Genomic DNA, 21665 nt, shown 5'->3' with positions numbered 1-21665 from the left:
CCGTGTTCATTCAATAATAAGAAGAAGCATGGGAAAGGGTACGAGGAAAATCTTTATGCGTGCGCGGTGCGCGGGTATTGGAAGTCCGAGCACGTGGGCTGCTGTGGCCCTGTTAAAGCATGCGCTGGAATAAAGGACAAGTTCATCTGGCAAGCCTGGCTGTTCCAAGCGGTTCGCGCGTTAGGTGGGTTGTATTCTATTCACTCTAATGGGCGGAGATTCCCACAGGACATGAGCCTCATTCGTATAGACTGCGCAGGGAAGGCAAATGGGGGGGAGATCTCTAGAGGGGGTTGCAGAGCCTTGCGGGTGTAAGGAGTCTGTTGATTTGAGCCGGGCGAAATCTAATGATTTAGTGTCTGCTAATCACTTTCTATGGGCGATTCAGCCGGCGTTGTGCCAAAGGGCGTTTTGAGTTAAGGGGAGTCCTTGCACTAAGGGGACTCCTTGGAGTCGTGTCGCACAAGCGTTGTTGCCTTACTAACTTCCAGACATCGCAGAGTGCCCTGGTGGCCAAGGTGTAACAGTTGTGGCGGCTACGTTGATTCTGAAAATCATCAGTGTCTTTGCGTGTACCTGTAATTTGGCGGCGGGCTTTTTGGGATTCAGTAAGTACGAAAAGATATGAGATGGTGGGCCGCAGTACTGAGATGAGAGGTCGGCATGATAACGGATGGCTTGGGCAGTCGCCTCAAGCTAAATATCAGTGACTGTGAATTTAATGTCCCAGTGCGGTGGACATTACAGGCGCTTTGTCATTGCCAAGTACGGCAAGGCTTGCATTGCATCCGCCAGTGCTCAGTGTCCACACAGTAGATGACTTGCTTATGTGAAGCTTTGGTGACGAGTTCGCGAAGGAATACGGCTCTTGTTGGAGGCATTCGCTGTCCTTGGGAGGGTGGCGTGGCAGCGAAGGGGTTCGAAGAGGTTCACTGCTACCTCGGGGAGATAGGGACCCAGTGCAAGGATCCCAGCATTTGTGAAAAGAATCCCAGCATTTTGTGAAAAAGAGCGGAATTCCTCATATGCGCCTGCTATCAGGTTACAGACGGACGGTCACTCGGATGCGTATAAACGCGCATTTAAGTAGACTGCCGCGTGAGTGAGCATAGTTATAGTTTTCATGCGCATAAATCCGATCTCGCAGACACGCACGATGATTACGAGATCGCTGCACGCGTAGAAATAACCTCCATCCACCCTAGACTTCTTCGGCGGGCCCGGGTCTTTCGGCTGCGCCGTTTTCTGGTGCCGCGGCCTCGGGGTGGCTGCGGCGTTGAGCGGGGTTCTGCATCGTCGTCGCCGCGATGCCTCTCCCACCCCGGAAGCAGCGGTGGCGCTAAAATTGCTCTTTCAGCGGGGCATCCTCGGGCCCCTTCAGCAGGCTGTTTTATTTGGAGCGGGACGAAGCCTCAGCGTGCGCCTTTGTTTGGGCCATGCCGCCGGCGACATCGTTTACTCTAAAAGGCCGCCGATGAGCGCGCGATTTCGGGCCTTTCTCGTCGACACGCTGCTTCTTCGAAGACCACTCAATCCGTGGCGAGTTCTCGAGGGCCGCACCGACTCGACCAAACGTATCAGCTGTGCGCTGGCCGGCATTGCGAGTCGTTAGGACGGCGCACCGATCGTCGGGAAACGCTATTTCGGTTCCTCAGCCACAGGGTACGAACAGCCGCGCACTTTTCTGCTGCGTGCAGCCACTGGTGGGAGCGCTATGCAACTTCTCCGTTGCTCGCAGTCGTTCGCAGGGCGCGCAAACCGAGCACTTCAAGTGGTATTTGCGTTTTGTGTCCCACAATACGACGATCCGATATTCTTATTTCCATTCACCTAGTCTAAAACGATTTCGATGCACGACATCTCGGCTACTGATGTCTATATTTTTTCACTGCATAACAAGGGTGACCACGGCAGCTGTCACAGAACTGACGATGTCGGACGCGATGGCGGCAACTGCTCCATCAACAGCTGCCGCTCTCAAAAAACGGACGCTTCATTCAGATTCAGCCCTGCTCCCGGTAATTTACCGTTCCAACGGCTTACCCTCCAGGCTTTTGTAACTTCGAGAAGGACTGCAAAGGCCACGCCTGGCGCTCGCGGCTCGGTCAGCGCCGACATTCCACGCTGCGCCAACTCGGACAGTCCCTCACGCTCGCGTGACCCGGGGCTACGACAAAAGCTTAGGCGAAACCCGTGCGGGGCGGCGGGGTCCGCCAACACGACATGTTTGGAAGCCGCCAGCTCCGCGACACTCAGTGACCTGCCCGTTTAAAGGAACCCCTACTCCCGTCATTGTTCGTCCCTGACGCTTGCCGTATTTGCTTAGTCCCTCCAAACCACTGCAGCGCTCCTTTTTGCCCTTAAAGGTCCTCTGGCTGCGGCTGATGCATGCATGCGCAACGAAGCGGACCCCAAAAGGAAAACTGTCTGGCGCTGCCCGCAGGTCCTGCCCCCGAAACGTGCGCTCCTATTTCTTCTCTTTTGCTGCGCAAACTCAATTGTGGACCGCGACAGGAGCGGCGGCGCCTGGGGGCACCTTGTGGCCATTCTTGGAACTACCTTTGTCGGCAAATTCTTTTTCGACGGGCTGCCTACCTCCCCGGCATATAATGACGTATCCGGTTCCATGCGGGCTTTCTTTTTTTTATTTTCCCGTCTCCGAAACATGCACTTTCGAGCGCCCTCCCCGCTTCCTTTCGTTCTCTTTTTATTTTTCAGACTTCACTCGCAGATTTTCATTGGCTTCGTCTTTTGTCTGGGTGATTTGTAGCCAGTGTTTGCGAGCTTTTTCTGTGTACTCTCTCCACCCACACTGATGCATTTGGGCTTGTTCTTCATGAGATCGGACTCAGAAGCCCCGTGTTTGATAAGCTGGCATCTAGCGCTCTTCGTGACCTGGCTGGAGCAATTACTAAAACATTTCCAGCTTCGAGAGCGCTTTTGTTGTGCCAGGAGTCTTGCATCGTTGAATATTGGCGTCCGCACCTGTGGTATGCCTGGCTACATGCGAGCTTCTTTTCATCGCTACCCAATGCGTGTTGATTGTTTGCTCTCAGGAGGCTTCTTGCTAGACCAACCATATTCGCTTCCTGAGCGAACGATCAGAAGTTCTCAAAAGGCTGAAAGATCGGCTCCGGTAGAGGACAGGAATCTGCAGAGCAACAAAAGGCGTCTACCATCGATACCACACGGCACACAGATCATGTAACGTTCCTGAAGCGCCTTTAGATAAGCGCCGACGTTCGTTATAGCCCCAGCAGTTTCTTCACGTCTCGCTGAACGCGCCCGCAAGGAACTCCCCCACCGTCAGCCATTACCTACGTTATTTTCGTCATCCCACTAGTTTCAGCCAGCCCCTCATGGCGCGCCCATTTTCTACATATGTGCATAAAGGAGCTAGAGATAAAGTTCTTTCTGGGTGTCTAAGGCCACTAAGCACGTCTCGCGGCTTCCAAATGGGGCGTGACGCCTTTTCGTTATTTTCACACATAAAATCGTACCAGGTCTGCCCTAAGCAAATCCTTACCGCATGTCTATGAAACCTTCGTGGGATAACGAAGGGCATTGCGTCTGTAATTATGATGACATGCCAGATGAAGTTAAACTGCGCAAACTCATGCCCACCTTGATTATTAACTACGAGGGAGAGTTAGGCTTGGTGGAGCAAAACTGATGAGCCCCTGGGCCTAACTTGCACGGGACCTTTAAGAGCACACGTTGAGCTAATTTAGAGGACAGTGTGAAACCTGTAAAGATATATATGCCAGTAAACTTGTAGCTTAACAGGTATAAATGACAACAAACTCACTCGACTTCTGTTTAAGCGCTTTATTTTCGCAAATCACAAAAGAGTTAATTCCCGTGGAATCTACGTGGTCCCACGGTAATACAAAAAAAAAAATCCAAGAACTAACACAATTTAGATAGCATTGCACCTGTTTTATGCAATGGTGTCTTTTGAAGAGGGCAGAATACGTTTTCCCACACCCACTGAGATTATGAGTTTTTAGGCTGTATGCAAATTTGTAGCCTGAGCGAGATCTGTTCAAATCGTTCAGGAGAAGCGGCACCCACAAGATCCACTCCTTTAGTAACGGTACAGCTCGTCGCTTCTCGTCCACTGTGCTCATAAATGGTATTGCATTTAAATTACCCTCGAATTTCCGGAGTGTGTGGCTGTCCGGTCTGTTTTTCTTTGTTTTTTTTTTTTCGGCAGCGGTTTTTTCCAACGATCACCCCGGTGTCATCCCTGTTATGTTCACGCCATCGCGCCTTCCTCTTGTGTGTCTGTACACCTACCACCACCAGAGAGCGAACACTCGACTAGATATCGACATCTAGGGCAGTTCCTCGTAACGGGCCGTGAGCACTGCTTTGCAAGGTCGTGCCTTCACCGGCTAAGGCGCCCTTACAGGCAAACCCAAACACGGGCTCCGTATACTCATCGAGCACGCACGCTTCCTTCCGCGCCTTCAAAAATATTGGACGGAAGGCTGGAGTTGCACATGGAATGAGGTGCAAGCGAAAGCAGCGAAGCCAGTCTCGAATAGTAGCAGCATGGTGCGGTATAGTGTAGGCGTTTTCTCAAGCCAGACTATGGATCGCATATTTCAGGAATGGCCGCCTCACGTCTGTTCTAGTGCGTCGCTGCATTCAACGACTGCCGTATCCCTTGTACGGAGATTCCATGGCGGCCGGCAGTTATGAAGGCCAGTACCGGCTGGTGGTGCTCTTGGAGCGTGCCGCACTTCTTCGCTTTCAATGTTCACGGCTTGACACAAAGAACGTGCTCAATTTGAATGGATTAGAATCTGGAGGTTTGTCTCGGTTACCCAAAAAGAGTAAAAATTTTAGGCCAAAGGACAGAAATTAATGACGCCAGTTGAAATGTGCGTGACAAGCGGTTTTGCGAGACATCGAACATTTCTCCCTCTCCTCCTTTACCTAACTGCGTGCACTCGTTCACCATGTGCATGCTGTTCAGGGGGAGGCAGAGTTTTTTTTTTTTCCAGAGTTTTCGTGCCTTTTTGCCTCGACGAAAACGAGCTTTGTTTTGCCAGTGACACAGGGCCTGGTTGATAGACTGTTGGAAAAGTGCTTAAAAAGACGCATAACAACGTCACTGTTGGCACCAATCAAAATCGAGGGAAACGTTGGTGAGGAGCATTTGCTGCGATAACAATCGCTCTTCCAGCCAGCCCTCCCGACCCCCTCCCCGTCAACGTCCTGCTAGGAGAGTCAAGGGTTTAACCTTGGGGCCGGATACTGCGCTCGAGTTCCTCACCCAGGCGGGCCCCCTTGCATGCCACGTGGCGGCGTACCGAGAGATTAATTTCCTCCTGCGGGTAAACTTTGTATCGTCCCGAGCGAGCCGCGAAAAGCATCTTCTGTGTACACAGTGCGGCGTGGCTCCCTTCCGAAAGCGGCCATGGAAACACGCAGTCAGCAGCAGCATTCGGCTGCAATGGCAGCCGGGACTCGAGGAGGACCGACCCACCCACTAAATAAAACCCCTCCGCTCCTCAGCTGGGAGGAGAGGTCGTTGGCACGGCCGCTGCCAGCCGAGCCGTCGTCGCCGCGGCGCACGCCGCCAGGAGAAGGAGCTTCTGCACTTGCTCCGCGTCCCTCAAGCCGCACTTCCTTTGCATATTTGTGGCGCCGGTTCGCGCAGGTCGCAACTTCGGGCCCGCTTGTTTATTTCTTCCTGACCACACAGCTGCCCCTACCTCCCCCTCCTCGTGCCGCTCCTCCTCATCGGATCGTGCTCACTCGGGCAGAACCATCCTACGGTCTCTGTGTGACGCGCCGCGCTTATGTTTGGGAACAACCTCAGGGAGATCGAAACTGTTATGGAATTCCAAAGCCTTCCGCCAAATTTGGTCCATGCTGGTAGCGCGCACTGTACTGCTTGAGGCCGCGCACGACTACTCCGGTGTTGGTTTTTTCGCGTGCCAGTGAAGAAGCACGCAGGAGTACGGCGCGAGTCGTCCCGTTTGTTTCCTGTTAATGGTGGGGTTGGCTGAAGGTGCATTGACGGTAACCTGCACGTCTACGTGGACTCAAAAGAAAAAGCCCGACTGCAACGCTTCATGTGTCCCACTTTCACCGCATACAAAAAGTATATTATTGAAGAGCCTCATGGCCCTCGTATTGTCACGCAAGAACGCTCATATTGCCTCTGGAGAAAGGTCTTCGCAGAAAGGCACTTAGCAAAGTAGTGAAGCTGGCTCTGAAGGGGCTCGGTGCACAGCGCTTTACACCTTTGCCACGGTGTACAGCCGCACATTTCCTCGAATGCATCTGCTGATGCATTCGAGCAAGAAACAGTCGATGCTCAGTCCCAGCTAAGGTCGCTGAGTATACCTAGCGTGAGTAGCATATGCCTCAAAGCTAGCTTATCTAAAAATGGGACTTCTTATTTTTCATCTTGTGAGCATTAATATTCTTATAAAGAAACGAGCAGGCATGATTTCTTGAAAGCGCCTCCTTTGAGCTTCGTCAGCGCGTTGTCTAACTGGGTCACATTTCGCAGCAGCTTCATGAGCGCGGGATGGAAAGATCCCGCGTTTAATTAGACCGGCGCCAGCGCAGTTAGTCTGGCAACTACATCAAGCAATGGACACGTCACAAAGCTACCGGCGAATCGGGTAGAAGCCCCGAGCGAGTATTTTCTACAGCTCGCGGCGAAAGAAGCTGGCGGGAACAGTTACGCGTGCATTTGCACTGCGCTAAGTCGAGCCATGGGCCAAGCGAAGTCGCGCTGAAGGATCTCCACAAGTGCTCCGCTGGGCCCTACTTGCGCGGGCGATAATACGTGCGGCTCCAATGACGAATGCGCGCGGCTGACACTTGTAGCGCTGCACTGGGCGCAGTGCCCCTCCAAAGCAAATAAAAAGCGGGGAGCAAGAACACGACGCGCAGGGGCAAGGCGACGCGCGCGGGGCAGAGGAGAAGGAAAGGAAACCGGAATAAGGTTTTGACGAAGTCCACAGCCACCCATCTCGTTTCATCACGCGGCTGTCTGTCCGCAGTGGTCTGGTCTCCTCGGAGAAGACGCGTCCGGAAGACGCGCGGCTCCAGTTGGTTTCCTTTCCGACGGCACCGCCGCCGCGGGAGGTCTGGCTTTCCCTCGGCCTTCGTCCACCGGGACGCTTTACTGCAGCCGCCGAGGAGCGCAAGATTCGCGTGAGCACTCTCTTTCGCGTAGACTCCCCAGCTGTCGAAAACGGCTGCGGTCTAAGCACCAGGTTTAGTGTGTGAATGGAACAGTCCGAAAGACGAAACAAAGACGATAAAAAAAATTCTTTAAAACAAACTAAGCGCCCCACAGGCGCACCCGGCGCGGTTTTATCGCTCAATAGCCACCACGGCACCTTTGCTTGAGGGCAACGCTGCAGGGTACCACAGTGACAGCAATATTTCTCAACCTTACCTTAAATCCACTCGAACATTCTTGCCCACCCGACTGCGCCTTCGTGATGTCCCCAACGCGCAATCATGCGGCACAGGCGCACTCAGCTTGACTGGTGTTGGTTGAGCTGGACGTGCCAAAAGTACTGTGTCGACGGGCATGCAATGCAAACGCGTTCAGGAAGCCCCTTTTTTTCAGACAAGGTCGTCCTACTCACGCAGCGTATGTCGGCCAGTCCCTTCAATGAGACTCATTACCCCGCGGCGCTCTTGTGCCTGCAGAATTAAGGCGGCGCTCGCTTACTTGCTGCTGGTGCCGAGCGCGTGGCCAGCGCGCCGGAAAGAAGCGAGTCGCGTGGGCGGCCTTGCGACACCCGGGCCTCACACGCAGCGCAACGCCATTTGCTCAGTTCCCCTTCCCGCTTCCCCTTGAGGACGATCGCATGCACGCCTGCGGCAATTCAATGGGACATCTTAGCTAACATCTAAATGGGTTGGCTAGCATGCAGCTTCGGAGTACGTCGAAGGCTTCGGGGGTGCAGTACGCTGTTGAAACCACACGCCGGCCGGCCACACTTTAGGACAGCGCACGTGAACGACCCGTCATTGCGACCAAGCTGGTCAATAAAAAGGCCCCTAATTCATTTGACTCAAGGGAATTGGTTCTGCGCAGTGAAATTAAGCAATACAACCATGAAGTTTTGTGCTGGTCCACGACATTCCACTCGGAGAAAAGTTTTGAGGTGCATGCCCGGCATTCTTATTCGTCTAATTTGTTTCCTTGGACACGCGATTGATTGCTCGTCTAGGTGCGTTGTGACAAAGCAGACCTACGGAAGCATTTTTTTGTGTGTGTATGAAACAAATTCTTGCCGAAAAAAAAAAGCCACATTAAATCGTCGTGTATAGGAATTAGCTGCTTACCTGTATACATATGTAGGGATAAGACAGCTAATCCAAAGTGTTTTCATGTTAGTGCCAGCTATTAAAATTCCTGAAATAATTCAACAATCCGCACAGCAGGGAAGCCTATTTCTCAAAATTAGGATTTAGCCAGCGTTGTGTGATCATCACGTATATGAAAATGCAACTCGGCTGCATGTCCGAACTGCTGTCTGGGAAAGTTCTGCGCAATAGAACGAGTGCCCCGTGGGCTGTATATGTACAGGACACTAAAAGACTAGCAGAGAAGCAGGTACCAATAACGTGTACATTGCCCATTAGTAGCGCACGTTCGTGTTACTTCGGTATTTAATTCAATAGCTTTGTTCGTCAGCCACAAACGTACAAAATACTTCCATGCACTTGTAGTTACGTAGCCATATATACGACGCCTGCGTTTTGTGTGTGTGTGGGGGGGGGGGGGGGGGGGCAATGAGCGAAAGGTTAATTGAGACATTGAGGTCGTACATTTCCGTTGTCGAAACCACAGCCTCTGGGCAAGATTATCACGGCATGGCGGCAGCCGTCTATTGTGATTCTAAAGCGTGCGAAAAAACAAAGCAGCCAAGGTTGGTTTCGCAGGTAGCAATTTCCCAAAGTTCCGCTTGCATTCTTGCATGTGCCTGCGAGTGACCGCTGACGCTGTGTTGCGCGAGCAGAAGAAAAACAGACTTTGGAAGGAGGAGTGATAACTGTCTTGGAGCAGGGAGGAAGGGGCGAGACGAAATAGGCGCGGGGAGGGGGGGGGGGGGGGCGGAATTTGCTTTGTCTCGGCGTTCGGGGAACCGGCTCGAAGCAGTCGTTTGTCAATTTCGTCGAGCGACGTCTTCGTCGTCACCAGCATCACCCCCCCGCGGAGGAAGGGGGGCATTGTGCCCCCGCCGGGGGCCCCCGCGCGCCCGCTACAGTAACACCATCGCGCCAGCTCTTCCGCTAAGCGGCCGGGTGGTGTGCCTTTACGCATGCTACAGACTGCCTGACCAAAACGAGAGCGTGCACCCTTCACCGTTCATTACGTGCTGCGCCCGGCCACCGAGGCGGCACTGCGCCTGCGAAGGGAGGGGAGTCCCGGAACCTAGCATGCCTCCTCCCGGGACAGGACGGAAGGAAAAAAGAAAAAAACATCTGGGAAGCAGCTGAAGCCATGCAGTGGTCGGGAGACGCCAACGTTTCTGGCACTCGGATGTTGTCTCGTGCTTGTTTCTAATTGATCTGGTTCCGAGCATATCTGCTCGTCTATTTTGCGGGTGTGGCACTCAGTCTGCAATGGCAACGGAGGGTTTAATCCCTCGAGAGTTTCCCTCCTTTCGGTCGCATTGCGCGGTTACAATATTGCGGGCCCGATATAAACGCAGGAGTGAGTTCCGCCCGCTCGCCAATTACGAGCGGAGGAGTACGGCGCGAGTGCAACTGCACAGCCTCGCTCATCATCGGCCAAAAAGCGCAGAAATAAAGACGGGGAGGAAGCGGGCCCCGGCGAGGCCGAAGACTTCATCTGCGTCTGGGGAAGACAGATACGAATCGGAAGGAGTTGCGTCTAGGATCTTGCGCGAGAAGATTGTGGGGTGGGGAGGCTAGATTGATGGGAAAATGGCGGCACTTGGTGTTGTTGCTTCACGACTTCACGGATGGAGACCTGTGGGCTTGTTGTCGAGCGTCTGCCTATTTTTTATCCCCGGCTTCCGAGAAATTAGCCGCTGGCTGTAAGTGCGAACATTTTGTTCTTTGTCCTGTTAGAGCGTTACCAGCCCCCACAACATCAACTACGCCACGATTTCACTGATCTGATGGCGCGCAGTTTTATATAGAAGGTTATATGCGCTTTCAAAAAGTCCGTATCGGGACATTTATTCATTCTGGTTGTCTTCAGAAAGCAGGGAATCTCCGTACATATTGCTGAAGTCATGCTAAGCTATGAACACTTCCCCTTTTCAGGTTGTTTTAAATTCACAACGTCATTTTATTTTTTAAGGGAAGACTGGTCCCTCCCCGAGCTGCTAAAAGGATGCGAAGCATGTGTTGCCTTAGTCGCGTACAGAGCCACGGGCGATCGCCCATTTGCCTCCTTTCAAACATTTAACTGGGGTAGAAGCACTGCTAGATGCAGCTGGAACGTAATTTACCTAACGCATGCGTGACGGGCAGGACAGCGGTGAAGGTAGCAGCGTTCCCTACGGCATGTGCCACGTCTCCTGTGTGGGCATGCATAGATAAAGCAGCGTTCGTTCAAACCCGAAGCCAACGTTCGGAGTGCGACCCATTCCTAGCTCGTTATGGGATTAGTGAAGCACTGTTTATGTATGTGTATTAACAGCGGAGATGTTCTAGCGCTAGCGGAGCAGGTTTTGCCGCCCCGCAAAAACCGGCTCCCCGTATAAGAATTATAAAAATATAAAAAAAAGGTCCCATGACTTTTATATTTTGATATGACGGCTTATATTGCCCCTTAAAAGTGTCTTCTCGGCAATTTATATGTGTTTAGAGGTGAAGCCAACTCTAAAAAAGATCAGTGTAGAATTGGTTTTTGTAAGCTGGCTTTCTCGCATTACCTGTTGCGCAGTGAAGCATGACCACCTGCGGATGGAGTATGATTACAGAAAACAGCTCTAACGGTTGTGTTATCAAAGGTATCCCCCCAAAAATTGCATGACAATTAGCCGCTAACACGACTCCATGATTATGCTTGGTTTTATTCACTTTTCTTAATTAATTAGTTTACAGCGAAGTTGTAAACGTAATTACTATTGCTGTCAATATATGACCATCTACGGAGGGCGTACGGTTACAGAAAACGGCTGTAACTGTTGTTTCACGGAAATTATCCAAAAACAAATCATATGACAATTAGCCGCAAAGGCGACTCTAACATTACGCACAAGAAATAAGCCGAAGCTAAACGCAATCTTCGTAAAGACAACCAACAACTCCCCGGTTTCAGCAGATTTCACACTGGGTCGAACTGGGTTTACTTTTTTTTAGAGGCAAAGCTTGACGCAATATTCTTCAGAGTAAGCGCATTAGGACAACAGACACGACAATTTTCCACAACTGTGACCCGCCGCGGTGGCTCAGTGGCTATAAGGCGTTGCGCTGCTGAGCACGAGGACGCGGGTTCGATTCCCCGATTCCCGGCCGCGGTGGCCGCTTTTCTGATGGAGGCGAAAAGCAAACACGCCGGTGTGTCCGAGATTTCGGCGCACATTAAATATCCCCAGGTGGTCAAAGTTAATCCGGCGCCTCATCGCTTGCGTTGCATCGACGCGATAAACCCTACAATAAATCAAATCAATTTTCCACAACTGTGTACGCACCGCTTGTCTTTATTTCCATAGCGGCAGGGTTGACCCCGCTATATTTCTCAATGGGCAACTGCCTGGAAATATATGCGGCTGCCCGATTCGTACAGATTCTGCTTTCAGGAACACTTACCTCAACCGAGATGCGGTAGCTTCATTCTCTCTGTTAAAAGGAGGCTATGCAAGGTGAATGTTTAGCGGTGGTGTTGCTTTGAAACAAAAGTGGGAGGTAATGTTCTGAACGTTTTACAACCTACGGGGAAAATACTGACACCACTGAACTCTACTCATCGCAGCTGGATGGCAGAACACGTGATCGTAACACGGATGTATACGAAACGGACCCCAGTAATGGAATGAAAAAAAAAAAAAAAAAACCCTGCGGAGGTTTACAAAGAAGGTCCGCTTAAAAGAAAATTTCCGTCCAGTTTGTTAGCAGTTTATGCAAGTGCAAATTAAACAACGAATGACCTTTTGCATATTTCCGGTCTGCGTAACCTTTTTCGTACTCTTCCCTTCTTCGGTCTATTTGCGCTGCATTATTTCGACTATGCGTGCTACAATTTCTTTCTCCTTTCTTCAGACCCATTGAATTGAACTCGAAGTTCAAATTAGCGAAGGGAGGACATCTCTACACACTACGCAACCACCAACAACAATTGGTTGACACGGGCACGATAAATGAGACTCCTGAGCGCCTGTTCGCGCAAAGCAAACTTCTGCAATATCCCTAACGTTACGTTACTTGAGTCAATTTTTGACTCTGGGCAAATGTCACGACATCCCTTCAAAGAAGTTCATTTTAACAAATAAAGAGAAGAAAGAGTGAAAAGGAGCATCCAGGCATATCGAGATGAAGTAAAATACTACTCTCACCAGCTGAAAACAGTAATCCCGACTATAGAACTAGCACAGAAATCATTACTCAGCTTTCTTTCACTTGAACCTCAATCAGAAATCCAAAAATATATGAAAAAGCTCTCTCGCGCACACGGAAGCAAAAAAAAAGAAAAAGTGAACGAAAAAAAAAAGGCGTATGGAGGCGAAACGCCGGTGCGACTGGCTTGCAGGTGCAGGGATGGAACCGGTGCCATAAAGCAGACCGCGAACAGCGCGCCGTTTGGTAGGGGCGTCTTTATTACGCGCCACAAACAAAGCTCCCGTCGACAGCGCGGGTGACAACGCGGAAGCCGGCTCCGGCCATGTACGGCCGCCGACACCGGACCCCCCCCTTCGCGGTCCCACGGCGGCGCCGGATTCGCGCGATCCACAAAAGAGAGGCAAAACGTAACGCGCAGGTGACGGCGCCGCAGCCGGGCCACGGCCAAAATGGCCGCACCGCGTGTGTCGCAACGCCACCCGACCTGCGGCTGGATTTGAATACTGGCGAATACGACGCAATTGTCTGTCGCCGCTGACGGCGCGGCCGCCGCGAGCGTCGATCGGGCCGCGTGGGAGGCACGAGCGGCGACCTTAAACAGACTCCCACGGTAGGCGTCGTCGTCCAAGTGTGGCATCATTCCAGCTCGTGCCCTCGCGTGCTGCACCGGTTAGCAGCTGTTGACTTGCTCGCGTACGGGTACAGCGTCGCCGCCGCTCTGCCTGCAGCGCGCGTTACCGCCGCCTGGTTACGCGGGAAGCGCCGGCGGCATCCCACGTAACGTCGAGCACGGAGGCTGCTGCGAACACTCGGAAGCGGTTTGCATGCGTGTTTCCACACCTAAAATAGACAGGAAATGAAAATCGACCTCCAGGCGCCGACCATTCAGAAATTAGCCGCCAGTGTATCCCGATGAATGAGAGCGCCGCTTCCTTTGCATGGTAGTGAGAATGCTGGCTTCGGATAACGTTCGGCGAGGAGTAAGTAATGGAAAAAGAGGCATATATATATATATATATATATATATATATATATATATATATATATATATATATATATATATAAGGATTGGCAGTCAAAAAAACCTCGGAAAGCAAAGGGGAGAGTGTGTTAGGTCATAGAAACAGTTGACGAATTTTTTGAGACAGAAAGAAAGTGGTGAAAAAATGCCCGCCCAGTGGGATCTGAACTCACGACCTCCAGAATACGCGCTGATGCGATGGCCACTACGCTACCGGCGGGGCTGTTTCCCCACCACTTTCTCGGGTATTTATGTTAAGGTATTTTTTGTTTCCTGCACTTGGGGCTGGTAGCCAGCGCCACTCTGGGTTCGGATCCCACCCGGCGGGCATGTTTTCACCACTTTCTTTCTGTCTCAAAAAAATTCTTCAACTGTTTCTATAACCTAACAAACTCTCCCCTTTGCTTTCCGAGGTTTTCTTGACTCCCAATCCTTATTTCTATCTTAATTCAACGAGCCCCTCATTTCCTATTCTGATTCGCTACATACATATATATATATATATATATATATATATATATATATATATATATATATATATATATATATACATATATAGTGTTTTATTGTCTAGGTACAAATACAGCAAAATATCCAGCTCGCATAAGCCCGCAGGCTTGTGTGCGTAGCTGGGCAGCCTCAGCACTGGACACAGGCAAAACAGATGCCCTAGCACCGTTAAAAAAAAAAACGAAATCAAGCAAACAGGCAAAGCATCGAATTGTACATTTAAAATAACAATTTGCGGAAATACAAGGTTAACAGAAACAGGGTCAATTGAACAGGCAAAGCATCGAATTGTACATTGAAAATAACAATTTGCGGAAATACAAGGTTAACAGAAACAGGGTCAATTGAACAGGCAAAGCATCGAATTGTACATTGAAAATAACAATTTGCGGAAATACAAGGTTAACAGAAACAGGGTCAATTGAACAGGCAAAGCATCGAATTGTGCATTGAAAATAACAATTTGCGGAAATACAAGGTTAACAGAAACAGGGTCAATTGAACAGGCAAAGCATCGAATTGTACATTGAAAATAACAATTTGCGGAAATACAAGGTTAGCAGAAACAGGGTCAATTGAATCTTCTCCACAGATAGCATCACGTACACACTAGAAAATAATAAAGAAAAAAAAATTCACAGCATATCCACGGGGTGAATGATGATGAGTGGGCGAAGCTCCTGAGGGGAAATCATCGGTAAAACCGTGACTCTTCAGTGAAAGTTCGCCCACTACATCTGTGTCCGAACGTAACGTCTAGAAAGTCTCGCTTAAACCGCGCGTCGGCACCTTGGGGCTGAGCTCGCCTGATGCGTTTTGCAGACGCCTCACGAGCTCTCACTGCATCGGGGTCTGCCTGCCGATACGCGCGCTTTCTCGCCGCTTCCCGTTCTCTGACGTTTTGGAGATCCTCTTCGCGCCGCAGCCGTGCCGCTTCGCGTACGGCAGGGTCCTCGCGCCGTTGCCGTGACGCTTGGGCCTCTCGTTCTCGAACGCTGGGATCTTGGCGGCGTCGTCGCGCAGCCAGACGACACGCTTCGGCCTCCCGCTCTCGTACGGCAGGATCTTGGCGGCGGCGTCGCGCAGCTTCACGGAGCGCTTCTGCCTCGCGGGCTCGCACATCTGCAGCCTTATCCATCGGGCGACTCCGAGCGCGCGCCAACAGCGAACGGATTTTATTACAACGCTCCCCGCCATCTAGTAAACAATCCAAGAACTAAACTAGAGGTAGCCACGCCATCTAGTAAACAATCCAAGAACTAAACTAGAGGTGGCTACATACATACGTCGAGGATGGACAGACCCACGCCTTAAGGAGCTTCGCCCCTAAAATCTGATCACAGAACAGCGATAATTTCCTGGCAAATACAAATTGTAACAAAATTGACATAATGTATGGCTCTTCGTTGTTAGTAGTAATACGACCATCAAGACATCAATGTCACACGTGAAGCACATATTCAACAAAATTAAAATGGCATAAAGCGATGTACAGAGAATGGCGCATAATTTCTTAATGTACATTTTTTACCCATGACCGAATAAATTCTGAAGCCTGTTTGTAGGACGTGATAGAGGGATTGAGCGGAAGCTAATTAAAATAAAATGGGACAAAAATTTCTTGCCTTTTTGCCGTAATTTGTGTCCGCCCTCGGCACAATAAATTTTTCTATGGAACGGAGAGGCCGCGGTTTTTTGTTGATAGGTTTGAATTCAGAGGAGAAGTAATTATTGCGGAGAATGTCAAAAATGAACTGCTTTTGCACTGGTAGCATATCTACCAAGTCCATGCTGACCGAGGGGTCTTCGCCATGAAAATAAGTGCCATAAATTATTATCTGGGCAATCCTTTTTAATATGCTATTTAAGACGTTAAGTTTGTAAGGCGAGGCAAGGCCGTAAATTGTAAGCCCATACCTTAAAATTGATTCACCGAGGCTCTGAAAGACCATTTTTGTCACTCGGAAGTCACAGACAGATCTCAAGTTGTACATATAAGCACACACAAGTCTTAAACGTTTAGCTACGTGCTCTATGTGTACGCTGTAGGATAAAGTGTCGTCTAAATCCTAGGTATTCAACATTGCTCTGTAGCTTAATAACAATGAATTAGATAAGCAAATATGGAGTTTTCAGTGGGATTCTTTAAGTCATGTTGACCACCTCAAAACCTACCAACTAGTTGTACAGAAGTTTAAGGATATATACAGCAAGTCAAAAAAGAAAGTAATTATTAAACGTAGAAATGTTAATAGTCCATGGATTGACAATGAAATCATGGAGCTTGGTTACGTAAAAACTAAGCTTTTTAAAAATGTCGGGATAATCCGAGTGACATCCTGATGAAAGAGGAGTTTAGGAAACTACGAAATAAAATAACAGCAAAAATAAGGTTAGCTAAGAATCGCTACACCGTAACGTACGGAAAACACGGAACCTTGTTAATGCAGTTACAGGCAGGCCAGTCAAATCGAACGTCGACAAAATCGTGAAAAATGGCATTCCCCGATGTGTCTCCGACGGTAACAGCGAACGGGTTTAATGAGCATTTTATAAACTCAATCTCCAACTTACACAACCAAAGTAAACCACCTATACTCCAGTGTTACACGTATAACGATCACTCTGCTTGCATGCCGAGAGTCACAAAGGAGGAGTTATGGCAAATAATGAGGACGTTTTCGATAACCAAATCGACTGGTTATGAGGGCGTTAGGATGAGAGACCTTATACATAACTTCAATAAACTAAAAGCAGTCCTTCTCCACATCATAAATCAAACGCTCCAGACTGGCCTAATTCATAACCCCATGAAGATTAGTATTGTGAGACCACTCCACAAACAAAAGTCTAAAAAAGACTACAATAATTATAGGCCAATCGCAATTCCTTTCGTCTATAGCTTGCATTATAGAAAAAAATATTCATAAAAGTATGACCTCCTTTTGTGAAAAATATGACTTGTTAAACAGAGCCCAGTTCAGTTTCCGCACTGGTCTAAGTACTAGCAGTTTGCTCGAACATTTTAATGATTTGATTTGTAAACAGATTGACCAAAAGAATATAGAACTTACCTTCTTCATCGATTTACAAAAGGCTTTTGATACAATTGATCATCAAGTGTTACTATATAAACTTTATAAATTTGGTTTTAGGGGTCCGTATGAATTATTTTTCCAGAATTATTTTATTAGTCGGGCACAGTGCGTACGGGTTGAGGATTATTTAAGCGAAGTGTTATATACTAACTCGGGAGTACCCCAGGGTTCTGTCTTGGGACCACCACTTTTATTTAATATCTACATAAATGATCTAGCTAATATGCCTCTCCGTTCCCAGATTTACTTATACGCGCATGACACCGCCCTAGCTCTCCCTTGTGCAACTTATAATCAAGCTGCGATTCATCTGCAGAATGATCTTTACTGGATTGGTTAAGTCAAAATCGCATTTTTATAAATAAAGAAAAAACCAATTTATTATGTTTCCACAGCCCTTACAAAAGTATAACTTCCACCCAGCCCCTTTATTTACACTTCCATACTTGCAGCAACTGTTCCTGTTCACCTGTTAAGGAGTAGTCTTGCCACGTGTGTACCTTCATCTGAAGACCGACTTTCTTTGGAAACTAATAAACCGACAAAGTAATGATCGGCAACTTTTTCCTTTATGACTGAGACCAAAGACTCACGTTTAAATAATCTTGAGCTGATATGGTCTAAACAGGATTGGGTTAATTTGTTCCCAAGTATTTCTTCCTGTGTGTAATCACGAATATGGTCCCATCTACTTCAGAAAAATGGTCGTGGGGAAGGGAGATCGTGTCCACTTGTGGTCAGCAGCAAATGGCTTAGCCACTGAGCAGCTCTTGCGGTCACACTTGTCAAGTATTACCATTTGCAGGTGTCGGACCTTTTAAACAAATTACGAAATGCGAAAAGTTTGCACACATAGGGTGTGGGCTTGCGCTGTTGCGCAGTGGAGCGCTCCTGCAGCCTGATTGCTCCAATAAAGACGCAGCTAGGGAAGGGCAAAGTCGTTTTATATCCCCTGCAAGCTGCCGAGAATGTCATTTCGTCTGGTCAGCTTGCACTACGCTCGCGCTTCCAGCAGCAACAGACCATTGCTACATTGGTGCTCATTCATTTCCCCTGTTGTTACATAGAGCATGATGGTGTTCAGTTGTCTGGAGGGGAAAGTGCGCGAGCGGGTACGAAGTTGATGGTACGTGAAAGAAAAAAAGGCCTGAATTGCATTGACTGTGCAATATCAACAACAGAGGGTCGAACCGTTTCGGCATGAACCGGTAACCGTTATTTCTTTTTTCGGTTCAGTTCCGGTTCGGGTTCAGCGTGCTCAAAAAATAACTGTTCGGATTCGGGTTCAGTTCCGGCAAAAATACCTGTTCATTTACGGTTTTCGGTTCGGTTCGGTTCGGTTCTGGTTCGACACCCTGATATATATATATATATATATATATATATATATATATATATATATATATATATATATATATATATATATATATATATATATATATATATATATATATATTACGGAATGCCTATGCGCCGCGAAGCAATGAAGCTGCTTTGTTTTGTGCCTTCATTGGAATAGCTAGCTCAGCTATAAAACTTTCTGGCAAGTTATCCCCCCCGCCACAGCGTAACGGCACACGTCCGAGGGCGTTCTCGCAATGTCACCGCTGTCCGGGCAAAGGTGAACTGTACCGGCTTCACGGCGTATAGCACCGTCCGCGGGGAAACGGGGGTCGTACAGGCCTTCAGCTTCGCTCTTTATAGGTCGGTGCCCCAAGACGGCGACAAGCGCGCTCCCGACCGACAGCGACGGGCGCGGGATGTGCAGGCGGGCATTGTTTCAAACATGTGCCGCGCAGACGGAAGCTGGCCCATAAAGGGGTGCCCTGCTCATTCTCTCGCGGCCGGCCTGACTGCGGCTCGCTCATGACGACACGCCGCGACTGGCTTCCATCGGCCGCGTGTTTACGAAATTCCCCGCCGCTCTCCCCTCACCGCCGCCGAATGGGGATCGCTGTTTCCTGCTGTTTATTTAGTCTTCGCTTCGCAGAAAAGGGGACCCGTTGGCGCGAGGTATTCGTGCAAATGCCACCCTTTTGAGCTCCGCGACCGCCGCTTTGATCGCGCAAATATCCTGCGCGTGTATACGCAACCTTCCTTTTTACGAGTAACTGAAGGGAAGAAGCCATCTATGCTGAGGGCGATATACACAAAAGCCCCGACCAATCGAGCTGCCGAAAGTACAGGTACGTGCCGAAAGAAAAAAATGAAAGCGCTTTATTTAAGGATGTAAATTCCCGGAGAATTAGAAACCGATCGAACAAGGTACGAGCTAAGTATTTTGTTTCTTCCAAATGGAATTATCCTAGGCTGATGTTCTACAAATATAATAAGTAAACCTATTAGGTTTTATGCTATATTGTTGCTGCACTTTCTTTTTCTGCGACTAGATTTCCGAGATGTTGTGCTTAGTATTCGAATATTAATAACCAGCAGGACGAGAAGAGGGGATGAAGTTTGAACTCACAGAGTGGGGTTGGTTTTTATTGATAAACAACTTAAATTAGAACGAAACTGGAGGGCGGGAACACGGTCACAGGGTTCCTTGCTGTCACATATTGTCAAAACGCGAGAAGCTTGGACGTGTTCTTGGCGCTGTATGGTGGCTGCTGTACTACCGAAATACTGCTTGCTTTGACATGGTGTCGAACCTACCCCATTTTCTTTCCCCTCGCACTCTCTCCATCGGTTTCTGTGACCGGAGCAGTAAAATTGTTTTCTTGAGACCTTTTTCTTAAAGGGCAAACAAACATTCCACAATCTAGAGTGACCAGCGAGGCGGTAAGAAAAAAAAAGGCGTGAAGAAGTGCTCTGAGCTGCCGAGACCCCTGCGGGATGTTCTCAACCTTTCCGCAGCTACGGACCTTTCCTTAGCCTTCTCTCTCTCGCTTGCTAGCTCGATCGTTGCGAAACATCACCTGTGAGGATGAGCGTGCGAAGCGGTTCGAATGGAAGTTAACTGCAGAACGGGGCCTTCCCCCTTCGCGCCGCTTTCCTCTCTCCCCCCTCTCTCCCCTTCCCAGCGCTTGGCGGATGGGAATTTTTTACGGCTGTCGCGCTGATAATAGGGGATGCTGCGGTTCCTCTTGGAAGCGCCGCATACTATTACCAGGAGCAAGCTTCCCAAGAGCCGCCCCCATCGTAAATTCGCGGCCTACGTATTCTTTTGGCGGCACTATTCGGCCTCGAGACATACATAGCGAATTCTTTATTGCCACCGGCAACCTGCCTTTTCCCTCTCCGTCGCTCTCTCCCTCGTTTCAACGCTGGGTTTCTTGAAGTTCAATGTTAAGCCCCTCGACTACCTTACGCAGTCTGGCTGCTTTAAAAGCCCCTAGACAATAAATTTTCAAAAGGGTTTTGGAGTGCTTTTTTTTTTGGGGGGGGGGGGTAGTAACTTGAATGACAATGGTCTGGCAGATGACATTTGAACATGAAACAAATAGTAACTTCTGCCGTGGGGGGACTAGAGATGTCCGTACTCTCTCTATTTTTCTAATTAATGGTGTGCGCATTTGTTTTTGTGATATAGGTTCAGCGTGCGATGTCTACATACAGCGCACTACAATAAGTTCGTGTAACACGTGCTGTGAAACGTTCTGGTGTTCTCACTCTTACGAGCTTTGCAAGAGTTATTGGCCATCAATTTCACGTCGAAATGCTAAGCGTTCTGATGTACCATAAGTGGTCGACACAAGCGGTCTGCATAGAAGATCTGCGCGCTCAAAACAACGCCCGAAGCTATAGAGAGAGAGCTTTGTCTTTCTTTTTACGCAAGCTTATTTTCTCTCTACTCAGCCAGTAAACAAACTCGTTCCTTTGCGAAGGAAGACAGTTCAAGTATATAATAAAGAGTTGGACTCACCAAGTTGCAATTATGAAGGCGCAGTTGAAAAATAGTACATGCTTTCACATTGAAAACACATGTTAAAAGCATGGTGTCCAGGGAACTCGTGGAACCACTAAAGAAATACCATGTTTCGGTCATGGCACACTGGCGAGTTCAAGAAAGTGCGATGCCACCACACTGCGCCGCTCTAAGTTTTTTGGGTGTTTATTAAGCGTCAATAACCTTTCTTCCGCAGAGCTGTGGTTCTCAAAATGGGGGTCCGCAATGCCATTTCAGGGTGTCCCCGACGCCCTTCCCGAGACTGTGCCCCTTCTGCATTCTTCTATCCTCTTTGCCATATGGTGCTCCCCGGCAACACATACACAAAAAAAAAAAAAAAAAAAAACCGGCCTCGCAGCATGACTTTAAAACGTGCAGGCGTATTTTAAAGTCGGCTTTTTTGTGTAACACGCCAGTTGTGCGAGAAAACCAGACACAGAAAACGCAGGCATATACACAATAGGTGTTTTGGAGCGTTTGGTTGCAAGAGCAAGTTTTTTTTTTTTTTTTTTAACATTATGACACGGATAAGCATAAGAGGCAGACAAAAAGACGGGTGTATGGGCGACTAAAGCTGAAAGTCGAATTTGTTTGATATTATGACACCGATCAGCATATT

At 48.9% G+C, this 21665-nt stretch overlaps 1 protein-coding gene across 1 annotated transcript in view; it reads left to right on the top strand.

Moving 5' to 3' along the window:
- Col4a1 (Collagen type IV alpha 1) overlaps window positions 1-21665 on the top strand; it is a 70555-nt gene that overhangs the window by 6985 nt on the left and 41905 nt on the right. The window lies entirely within an intron of this gene.

This window comes from Haemaphysalis longicornis, unplaced genomic scaffold (assembly GCF_048455015.1).
Source record: "Haemaphysalis longicornis isolate Haplotype H1 unplaced genomic scaffold, Haemaphysalis longicornis Haplotype H1 scaffold_1, whole genome shotgun sequence".
Lineage (NCBI taxonomy): Eukaryota > Metazoa > Arthropoda > Arachnida > Ixodida > Ixodidae > Haemaphysalis > Haemaphysalis longicornis.
The sequence above is the reverse complement of the archived record's forward strand: the minus strand, read 5'-3'. Positions and strand labels throughout refer to the sequence as shown.